The sequence below is a fragment of the Triticum urartu genome, chromosome 5 (assembly GCF_003073215.2).
Source record: "Triticum urartu cultivar G1812 chromosome 5, Tu2.1, whole genome shotgun sequence".
NCBI classification, from domain to species: Eukaryota; Viridiplantae; Streptophyta; class Magnoliopsida; order Poales; family Poaceae; genus Triticum; species Triticum urartu.
Genome location: NC_053026.1, coordinates 233,446,987 through 233,458,320, shown reverse-complemented (window position 1 = coordinate 233,458,320; position 11,334 = coordinate 233,446,987).

Here is an 11,334-nt window from a genome sequence, read left to right as displayed (position 1 = left end):
CCTTTCAATAGGGTACATCCAGCCATACTGTACTGGACCTCTAAGTAGTGCCTCATCAGGTAGATGAACAGCCAAATGCACCATCACATCAAAGAAGGCTGGAGGATATATCTTCTCAAGGTCGCATAGGATAGTTGGTATCTTGTCTCTAATACGCTCCAAAGCATCTATCCTGATATTCCTACTGCAGAGTTCCCTGAAGAATTGTCCCAACTCTGCAACTGCTCTGTATAAGTCAGGGCGGCCCAATCCTCTAAGGATAACAGGTAAAACCCTTTGAAGTAGGACGTAGCAGTCATGAGTTTTCAACCCGTGTACCTTCTTTCCATCTGCACTGACTCTCCTTTCAGGGTTGGAAGCAAATCCATGTGGGAATCTCACACGTGATAGGACCTCGCAGAATTCTTTTCTTTTTACCTTGTCCAAGACATGCACAGCTGGTGCCATATTCCATGGTTTACCTTCATCTTGCACCTGCAAATCCTTTCTGATACCCAGGTGTGTCAAATCAATCCTAGATTTTAAGGTATCTTTCGTCTTGCCTTCAATATTAAGAAGTGTCCGATAATGTTGTCACATATATTTTTCTCGATGTGCATCACATCAAGATTATGCCGCAGATCCAAATCTTTCCAATACTCCAAGTCCCACAAAGTGGACCTGCAGGTAAACAATAATCTCTCTTCTACCCTGCCACACTTCCTTTTCCCGCTACCATTACCAGGATGCTTTCCTGGTGTAATATGCCTGACCTTCTCTAATTCCACTTGCAACTCATCGGCGGTGAGCCTCTTTGGCGCATCACGGTTTTCATGCTTTGCATTGAACACATGTCTTTAGTATTTTCTAGGATGCGGCTTGTCCTTGGCAAGGAAACGACAGTGTCCAATGTAACAGATCTTGCTAAGTATTGCGTATGACAGCGGATTCCTGTCACAGCGAACACATGCATTGTAACCATGTGCCGTTCGCCCTGACATAGTGCCCAAAGCCGGATAATCATGGATGCACCAAATTATAACAGCACGCAGAAAGAAATCAGCTGGAGGGCTGCTATATAGGTCTCGAGTGAGAACACCCTTCCATAGCTGCTGAAGTTCCTCCACAAGAGGCTCCATGAACAAATCAAAATCCTTTCCAGGACTTTTTGGACCTGGGATGAGCAAGGCCATCATGTAGTTTGATTCTTTGGTGCAGACATTTGGAGGCATGTTGTAAGGGATAACAAGCACTGGCCACATGCTATATGTGGCGCTCTGGTGGCCAAATGGGTTAAATCCATCTGAAGCTAAGCCAAGTCTAATGTTTCTCGGGTCAGCAGCAAACTCTTTGTGTTTATCGTTGAAGCTTTTCCACTCACTACCATGAGATGGATGGCTCATTACATTCTGATCTCTGTACTCCTGGTTCCTAGAATGCCACAGTACATCCTCTCTTGTTTCAGCATCATGAAACAACCTCTGCAATCTTGGTGTAATTGGAAAATGTCTCAGAACATTATGAGGAATCCTCTTCACAGCATCGCCATCTTTCCATCTTGATGATTTGCATTTCGGGCATTCACTTAAGTTGGCATAATCCTTCCGAAACAGAACACAATTATTCTTACAAACATGGCATCTCAGACGCATCCGGGAAAGATTTGCGAAAAGCAGCCAACATCGCATCCAATGATAAACACAAAGAGAGAGAGAGAGAAGGGTGACTGAACTCCTCCCAGCAGTTCATCGCCCCAGCCAAGAACAGACCCTCGCGAGGCTGTTCTTCCTTGTATTGTTCATCATCATCAGCCCAAGAGGCAATCCACCACACCACACACTGGAGTAGGGTATTACACCACAACGGTGGCCCGAACCAGTATAAACCTTGTGTCCCTCGTGTTATTCTTTCCATAGCTTAGACCTTAGCGAGGCGGAGGGGTGCAGGTAGGTAGGAGGCGAAATCTCCGTGCGCACCCCAGTGTTCGAACCTCAAGGGTCTGCCGGAACCCGAAATCCGACATTTGGCGTGCCAGGTAGGGGTGCGTCGGAGTTTTCTCTTCCGCCACCGCCACGGCCTGCCTCACGATGAGTAGCACGTCGCCCGCTCCGGCCGCCGGTGCCAGCTCGGGGGCCAGGGGGCTCCGAGCCCTGGCCCCAGCCCGGCAACGGGTACGGTGGCCGGACAAGTTCAAGCCAACGACGCCGCCGCGCTACGGCGGCGCGACGGATCCGCTGGCCTTCTTGCTGGCGAGCGAGGAGGCCCTCCTCGAAGCCGAATGTGACGATAGGGTCGTGGCCAACTGGCTCCCCATGGCCCTCACCGGTGCTCCGCGCACATGGCTGCTCCACCTGCCGGCAGCCTCCGTGGCCTCACAGGAAGAGCCCTGCAGCCTCTTCCCCGCCCATCGCGCTACACCAACACCCCCGGTCGTTGCGGCCCTCCTGGGCGGCTCGCAGGTGCCGCCTACAAGTCACCACGTCAAGCCGTTCATCCGTCGGGTCAGCGCCGCTTCCACGCGGCAGGGGGCTCTCCCGGACCGGGCGACGCCCGAGACCGGCCTGACCTTCAGCTCGGAGGACCACCCCTCCAACTCGGCTGCTCGGGTGTGCTCCCCATGCTGTGCACCCCCACCATCTGCCAGGTGGCCGTCAGCAGAACTCTCATTATTGGCGGTGCGGGCCTCTGCATGCTCTCGATCGAGGCCTTCAACCTCCTCCGCATACCCCTCGAACGGCTGCAACCCAGCCGGCCCTTCTCAGGCGTTGGGGGCGGATCAATCCAGCTCCTTGGGACAGATCCGGCTCCCAGTAACCTTCGGCACCTACGACAACTTCCGCACGGAGCTGGTCGACTTCGACATCGCCCCCATCGGCCTCCCCTACAACGCCATCCTCGGCTACCCAGCGCTGGCCCAGTTCATGGCCGCGACGCACCCGGCGTACAACCTCATGAAGATGCCCGGGAGCAGCGGTGTCCTCACCGTGCACGGGGACACCGGAGACGCGCTGCGGGTGCTCAAGCTCGCCTTCAAGACGGCGGCGTCGGCACAGCCCGCCGACTTGGAGCCCCCTGAGCCCAAGGGGGCTGCACCCGCCAAGAAGAAACAGTTGTTCACCCAAGACAAGGCAGAAACCAAGCAGATACCCGTCGATGAGGACGGGTCCACCAACGCCACTTTCAGGAGGCCAAGACCTTGATACAAGACCTGGAGGAAACCTTCGCGAGCCTCAATGCAGTGAACCTACGGCTCAACCCAGAGAAGTGTGTGTTCGAAGTGGTGACCGCGCTAGGGCGCTTCATCTCCAGGTTGGGGGAACGAGCGCTGCCCTTCTTCCAGCTAATGAAGAAAAAGTGGCCCTTTGAGTGGACTGAAGAGGACGACAAGGCGTTCCAGGATCTCAAGAGATACCTGACCAGCCCACCGGTCATGGTGGCTCCGCTCCCTTAAGAGACCCTGGGGCTTTACCTTGCCGCCAGTCCCTACTGTGCCAGCGCAGCCTTGGTGGCAGTCAGAGAGGAGCGTCGAATCAAAACCGCGGCAGCAGCCTGGGACAAGGCAGAACAGGAACAAGGAAGGCCCACAGAAACCTCCACCGCGGCTGAGGAGGATCAGCCGCCGCAGAGGAGTGCACCGAAGGCGGAAGAGGCCCCTCTCCCAGATGGCCAGTCTCAGGAGGCCTCATTGCCTCAAGAGGCGCCATGGTCTCCGAAGGGAGCCACCAGCACTAACGCACTCCACCTCGTTGAGCACCCAGTGTACTTCGTCAGCACGGTGTTGCGGGATGCAAGAGCACGGTACCCCATGCCTCAGAAGCTCCTCCTCGCGCTACTGGTGGCCTCGCGCAAGCTACGGCACTACTTTCAGGGTCACCCCATCAAGGTCGTCTCGTCATACCCCCTGGAGAGAGTGCTCAGGAGCCCTAACTCAGCTGGAAGGGTCGCTGAAGTGGACATAGAACTACAATCGTTTCAGCTCGAATTCAGCATGACCAGAGTCATCAAGGGAGCAGCGTTGGCGGATTTTGTGGCAGAATGGACGGAGGCACCAGGCCTCAAGGCCGACGAGGATCGGTCCCTCTCCCCGGGAAGCGAGGCGCCAGAAGGCTGGGTCATGTACTTCGATGGGGCGTTCTCCAGGCATGGCGCTGGGGCTGGGGCGGTGCTTATATCGCCCACTCAGGACAAGCTCTACTACGCTGTGCAGCTCTGTTTCCAGCAAGGTGAAAAGGTCTCCAACAACATAGCGGAGTATGAAGGTTTAATAGCGGGCTTGAAGGCCGCAGCTGCCCTGGGGGTGAAACGCCTCACCATCAAGGGCGATTCGCAGCTCCTTGTCAATTTCTCCAACAAGGTGTATGAGCCGAAAGATGAGCACATGGAAGCCTACCTTGCGGAGGTCCGCAGGATGGAGAAGCAGTTCTGGGGGTTGGAGTTGCAGCATGTGCCCCGTGGCACCAATCAGGAGGCCGACGACATCGCCAAACGGGCGTCCAGGCGGTTACCTCAGGAGCCTGGCGTTTTCGAGGAGCGGCTCTTCAAGCCCTCAGCCCTGCCATCATGTCAAACACGGCTCAGCCTCGGGAGGAGCTCCCCCAGCCACCTGCCTCAGGAGCTCCGGCCTGTGGCCCGGCCTCAGGAGCACGCCTGCTCCTGACGATGGAACCTCAGGAGGGATGCTGGATCACGGAGCTCCGGAGTTACTTAACACAAGGGACCCTGCCGGAGAAGGAGGAGGAAGCGGAGCGAGTGGCACGCCAGGCCACGGCATACTGCATCAAGGATGGAGAGCTCTACCGGAAGCGACCAAACGATGTATCCCTGCGCTGCATCTCCAGGGAGCAAGGGAAGGAACTGCTGGAAGATATACACGGCGGAGACTGTGGACATCATTCATCATCACCGGACCCTCATCGGCAAGGCGTTCCGCAGTGGGTTTTATTGGCCCACCGCGCTCAATGACGGCGTCGAATTAGTGAAAGCTTGTGAGGCCTGCCAGTTCCACACCAAGCAGATCCATCAGCCAGTAGGAGGCCTGCAGACTATACCCCTTTCGTGGCCATTCGCAGTCTGGGGGCTGGACATCTTGGGCCCGTTTCCTCGGGCGCCAGGGGGCTACCACTACCTCTACGTCGCCGTGGACAAGTTCACCAAGTGGGCTAAAGTAGAGGCTGTCCGCACCATTCCCGCGAGTTCCGCGGTCAAGTTCATCAAGGGCATCGTGAGCCGGTTCGGGGTGCCGAACCGCATCATCACGGACAACGGTTCGCAGTTCACCAGTAACCTCTTCAAAACATACCGTGCTAACCTTGGAACGCAGATATGCTACTCTTCGATGGCGCACCCCCGAAGCAACGGCCAGGCCGAGCGAGCCAACACAGAGGTCCCGAGGGGCCTCAAGACCAGGACGTTCAAGAAGAAGCTGGAGGCCTGCGGCAGAGGTTGGTACGACGAGCTTCAGTCCGTGTTGTGGTCCATCCGCACAACCGCGACCAAGCCGACTGGAGAGACCCCGTTCTTCCTGGTCTACGGAGCCAAAGCGGTCCTCCCTCACGAGGTCAGACGTCGCTCCGCGCGGGTCTTGGCGTTCGACAAGGCGCAGCAGGACGCCATGCGGGGGATGGACGTCGTGCTGGGGGAGGAACGTCGCCGAGAAGCCGCGCTGCGAGCGGTGAGGTACCAACAAGCACTGCGACGATATCACTGCCGCAACATCCGCCCCAGAACTCTCGAGGTAGGAGACCTCGTGCTCAGGCGGGTTCTCTCCAGGGAGGGCTGCACAAGCTCTCTCCCATGTGGGAGGGCCCGTTCAAGGTTGTTCATGTTTCCAGGCCGGCTCCGCGCGCTTGGAGACTCAGGAGGGGGTGCCGGTCCAGAACGCATGGAACATCCAGCACCTCCGGTAAGGTTCTACCCCTAAAAAGGCCCAGAGCCTGTGAAGAAGGCGAATGCCTGTGAAGCTGTCGCATTTTGGAAAAGGCCCAGAGCCTGTGAAGAAGGCGAAATGCCTGTGAAGCTGTCGCATTTTGGAAAAGGCCCAGAGCCTGTGAAGAAGGCGAATGCCTGTGAAGCTGTCGCGTTTTGGAAAAGGCCCAGAGCCTGTGAAGAAGGCGAATGCCTGTGAAGCTGTCGCGTTTTGGAAAAGGCCCAGAGCCTGTGAAGAAGGCAATGCCTGTGAAGCTGTTCGCGTTTTGGAAAAGGCCCAGAGCCTGTGAAGAAGGCGAATGCCTGTGAAGCTGTCGCGTTTTGGAAAAGGCCCGGAGCCTGTGAAGAAGGCCAACGCCTGTGAAGCTCGCCGCCCGTGACACTCTCACGTAATAATGAGTTGGGGCTGTACACGCCCCGGAGTCTCAGGAGCGCCGGCCTCAGGCCCTGGGGCTCCCTCCCACGCCCAGTGGCAGCACTTAGCTCCGCGCTGGTGAGAAGACGTCGAAGACTAGATTAGGTGCCGGACGCGGCTTTTCATTTGCTTTCCGCAGTTGGCTTGTTCCTTCTCATTCGAAGTTTTATTGAAGTTGTTGCCGTCTTTGGCTTGTGGTTCTTCAACTTTTCACCTCCTGCCTCGATTTCTCTTGTTGCAAGGCCTCGCGAGGGGGGGCAGCCCGAGCGCCCTCGTGAGCGTGTCCTATCCTAGTCGTTCAAAGGGTTTCGTGACCTGGGCCCATTACAGGAGCACCCCTCCAGTCCGTGCCCCACGGGCACCGCGACACAAACACAGGGCCTGGGTCGGTCGCCCCCCACGGCTGGGGCCGGGAACTAATCCACGCGCGGGCACGTAGCCGGAAGTACGATAACGAAAGCAAAACAATGATTAATAGCAATAACCCAAACACGCCCCCGCGGGGCTCCACACTACTGTCTTTTTATGTAGGAAAAAGGAAAAGAAAGAACAAATCAGGCGTAGCTCGCCTCACACCGGCCCGCAGGGAAGACCCGAGCTGCCTCCGAGGCTCAGGCAGACTCCCTCTCGCGCTTCACCGGGGCGCGACGGCGGGCGGACACGCTACCACCTCCAGAGCAGATACGACGGCGTGGAGGCTGACCGCGGCCACCGCTAGAAGAGTCGCCGCCTGAAGAAGAACCGGAGAAGCTTGGGGAACCCTGAGCGCCGCCAGCCGCGCGAGCACTGCCCTCTCCATCATCGCCGGAGCTGGGTTCCCAGCCACGGTCGTCGCCCTCGGGACAACACCCTGCGCGGCGACCATATTCCCCAAACACCCTCACGTAGAGGGTGGCATCGCCGTCGAACTTGAAGTGCAGGGTGCACCGATGGCTCAGGCCACGCGCGCGGGCAAACGTCTGCCAACCGCAGGCCAGGGCCAGGCTCCGGCTGTGGAGACCTCCAGTGAGACCCATGAGGCCCGGCTGCAGCAGCCGTCGGCCTGAAGCCAGAGGCCGCCCGGGGCGCCGGCCGGGAGCTCGCCAAGGAGGAAGCGAGGAAGTGGAAGCCGGGTGCTAGTCGGCTCCGCCGACCACAAGACGAACTCCGGCAGCACCTCAGCAGCGCGAAAGCGCGGCCTAGGGGGACGCGCAGCCGGAGCGCGCCCCCCCAGCCGCAGCAATCCGCCCGTCGCTATGCTGAAAATCCCCTCCACGGCCGCGGGGAGCTGCCGCTGCGGCTGAGAACCTCCTCGACGGGGCCATGAAGAAGAAGGAGAAGCAAGGGAGGATGAACTGGAAGGGCGCGCGCTGATCGTACTTATAGCTGGCGAGGGCCAACCGACGGCCCCCACGATCGTAGGTAATTATGACCCGCTTTGCATGCAGGGACTTGTCCAATTCGTGCAATTGCCGAGGTGCCATGGGGAAGTGGAGACGCCCACGTCCAATCAACTGCCACGCGGCGCCCAAGACCGCAGGCTGTTAGGGCCTGCGGCTCTTCGCTCTTGCCCTTTCGCCCCCCTGCACGGCCAAGCCTGGGCGCGCCTTGGGCCCGGGGGCTACTGTCGGCGGTTCTGGGAACGGGGGTCCCCAGACTTGCCTGCCTGCGGCGTGGCTCAAAGGGGGGCCCAGCACGGCCCATCTTCATCAACACAAACCCGAGACCCTCGCGAGGGGCCAAGCTTCACGGGGCGGACGACACGGAGCTTCCTCAGGCATGGCCTCATCAGGCTGGCTCGCGAGGAGGTGGAGAGATCAAGGCGGGGTACCTCACGAGGTGCCTGTGATGCAAGCCATGACGACTAAGGGCGCCAGGCGGGTGCCAGCCCACGCAGTGTCCTCCTTTCCCCTTTGGTGCAAAGGGGGCAAGCACAGCCGCGGAGTACCGAGGCATCAGGCAAAGGTTGCCATTTCGGTGCAACAAGACCAAGACCAGGAGGACTGCAAGACGGAGGTCATCGTGGAGCCCAAGATGGCGTCACCACCAGAGCTTTGTGCAGGCGAAGACTACTTTTGTCAGGATAGCTGGTACTAGCTGTCCCCTTTCAAATTAGCCCGTCATTGTTGGCTCCCTTCCCGCTCGATATTTGGGAAGAGGACCAGGGCCTCTATAAATAGGACCAGCCACCCGCAGGGTAAAGGGATCGAAGGATCAGGGGGCTGAGAGGTTAGGGTTTAGAAAAGGGACAATCGAGAAGAGAGAGAGAGGGAGAAGGGTGACTGAACTCCTCCCAGCAGTTCATCCCCCCAGCCAAGAACAGACCCTCGCGAGGCTGTTCTTCCTTGTATTGTTCATCATCATCATCCCAAGAGGCAATCCACCACACCACACACTGGAGTAGGGTATTACACCACAACGGTGGCCCGAACCAGTATAAACCTTGTGTCCCTCGTGTTATTCTTTCCATAGCTTAGACCTTAGCGAGGCGGAGGGGTGCAGGTAGGTAGGAGGCGAAATCTCCGTGTGCACCCCAGTGTTCGAACCTCAAGGGTCTGCCGGAACCCGAAATCCGACAGAGGTTGGCTTAGTTGGGTTTTTTAGGACGAGTAATGCTACACCTACGTAATCCCAGTTACGTAATTAACATAATGTGAAATGTGTGAGCTGTTGATTGTAGATTGGGGGGAGGGAGGGGCCCACCACCATGAAAATCAGGGGAGGAGAGAGAGAGGCAATTTACGTTAACCCTTTCGTAGGTTCCCGTAGATGTAGAAAGATGCGAAATGTGTGAATGTGTAGTGGACGTACTATTGGAGTGCCTAAGATAATTTGTGTATGTATAGACCCTATGTGTTTATTTTACTTCGCATGTTAGATTTGTCTCGGTACAATAAAAAGCAGAGTTGGTGATGATGGTGTGCCTGTCATCTTGCAATATAGGTCATCCAATCTATATCTAACGGATAGGAAGGAAACTATGACAATTTACCCGCACTCCTCTCCACATTTGCAGATAAGGCTTTCCCTCGTTCATCCTTTTCTCCCACAAGATCTTGATCTTCCGTGCAACGCACGGGCATCTTGCTAGTACTCCTACAATATGTATATTATTGTGAAAGTTCATATACACCGGCCGAGATTAATGCAAACACGGCAGATTTTCATTACATTTCGAACTTTTATAGGACAGAAAAATAAAAGAAACCCGACCCTAAACCTATTCTACGGGCGACCGACGTCCTCCATCTGCGATCTTATGTACGGGGGCGGGGTTCAAGACCCGTGAAGTGAAGGTGCGGTCTCCGGCGAGGAAGAGTAGAACACGGGATACGGACCGGCCAGTTGGCACACCATGCCCTGCCGCCTCCCATGCCCTACTCATCCTCGGAGGAGTCCGACCTCGGCGGTGTGCCGGACGTTGGACGGCGGCAAGTAGGACGCGTGGCTGACGGTGCTCCCGTCATCGGCCGCCAGCATGGCCACCGCTTGTGCGGTCGCGTCCGCGTCCGGCTACGCCGCTATTGCGTCGCAAGAGGTGACTTGAGCGAGGGCGGCGACCTCGAGCTTCATCCCCGAAGACAAGCTCTCCCATAGAGCGTTCCACTTGCGGTCATGGCGGATGTGGTGCCAGGTAGGAGGACGATGCGCTATGGTGTGGAGGTTAGCTGGGCGTTGTCGCTTTAAGTAGCTCATTCCGGTGAGGCCAAGCGTCCGGGTGCGTCATTAAGTCACCGGAGTTGGTTCCTCGGGCACCGAGCCTCTTAACGACGACATACGAATGGACGGCATGAATGCGGGCAGCTGACGCCGGCTAGGAACGCACCGCGCGACGACGCGAGGGATGGGGTTTTGGTGTGCCTGGGTAGTCAGCTGCGGTCGTGGCAACGTTGGAGATGCCCTTTGCTCACATGCGATCCCCGCATGTCATTGAAAAAGCAAGATGACCCGGCATGGTCTCAGGTCCAGAGGATGCAGTTGGCCGCACTACACCACTCCACGGCAGTTGCGCGGCCCCGTGCATCCTCGATGAGCCGGGTGTTGGGGTCTGTTTGGATTGTGGCCAAAGTGCACCTTGCCAAAATTTTGGTCATGACCAAAAGATTGGTCTTTGTTTGGATGGTTGTGAAAGGATCGAGAAGAGGTGTCTAGAGGGGGGGTGATTAGACACTAAGTGCCAAAAGTTGCAGTTTTTAATATTCTTAAGTTTAAGTGGAGTTTAAGCACAAGTTTAACAAGCACAATACATATCAAGCAAGCATGTAATGAGTATATGAGCAGCGGAAAGTAAAGCATGCAGCTTGCAAGAATGTAAAGAGAAGGGTTTGGAGTATTCAAACGCAATTGGAGACACGGATGTTTTTGTCGTGGTTCTGATAGGTGGTGCTATCGTACATCCACGTTGATGGACACTTCAACCCACGGAGGGTAACGGTTGCGCGAGTCCACGAAGGGCTCCACCCACGAAGGGTCCACGAAGAAGCAACCTTGTCTATTCCATCACGGCCATCACCCACGAAGGACTTGCCTCACTAGCGGTAGATCTTCACGAAGTAGGCGATCTCCTTGTACTTACAAACTCCTTGGTTCAATTCCACAATGTTGTTGGAGGCTCCCAAATGACACCTAGCCAATCTAGGAGACACCACTCTCCAAGAAGTAACAAATGGTGTGTTGATGATGAACTCCTTGCTCTTGTGCTTCAAATGATAGTCTCCCCAACACTCAACTCTCTCTCACAGGATTTGGATTTGGTGGAAAGAAGATTTGAGTGGAAAGCAACTTGGGGAAGGCTAGAGATCAAGATTCATATGGTTGGAATGGAATATCTTGACCTCAACACAAGTGTAGGTGGTTCTCTCTCAGAAAATGTGTATTGGAAGTGTAGGTATGTTCTGATGGCTCTCTCCACGAATGAAGAGTGGGTGGAGGGCAAAGAAGAGAATTCCACACAAAACTAACACGTCACACAATTTGCCAAACTCGGTGGGACCGAATGGTTAAACTCGGTCGGACCGATTCAGCAAACCTAGTGA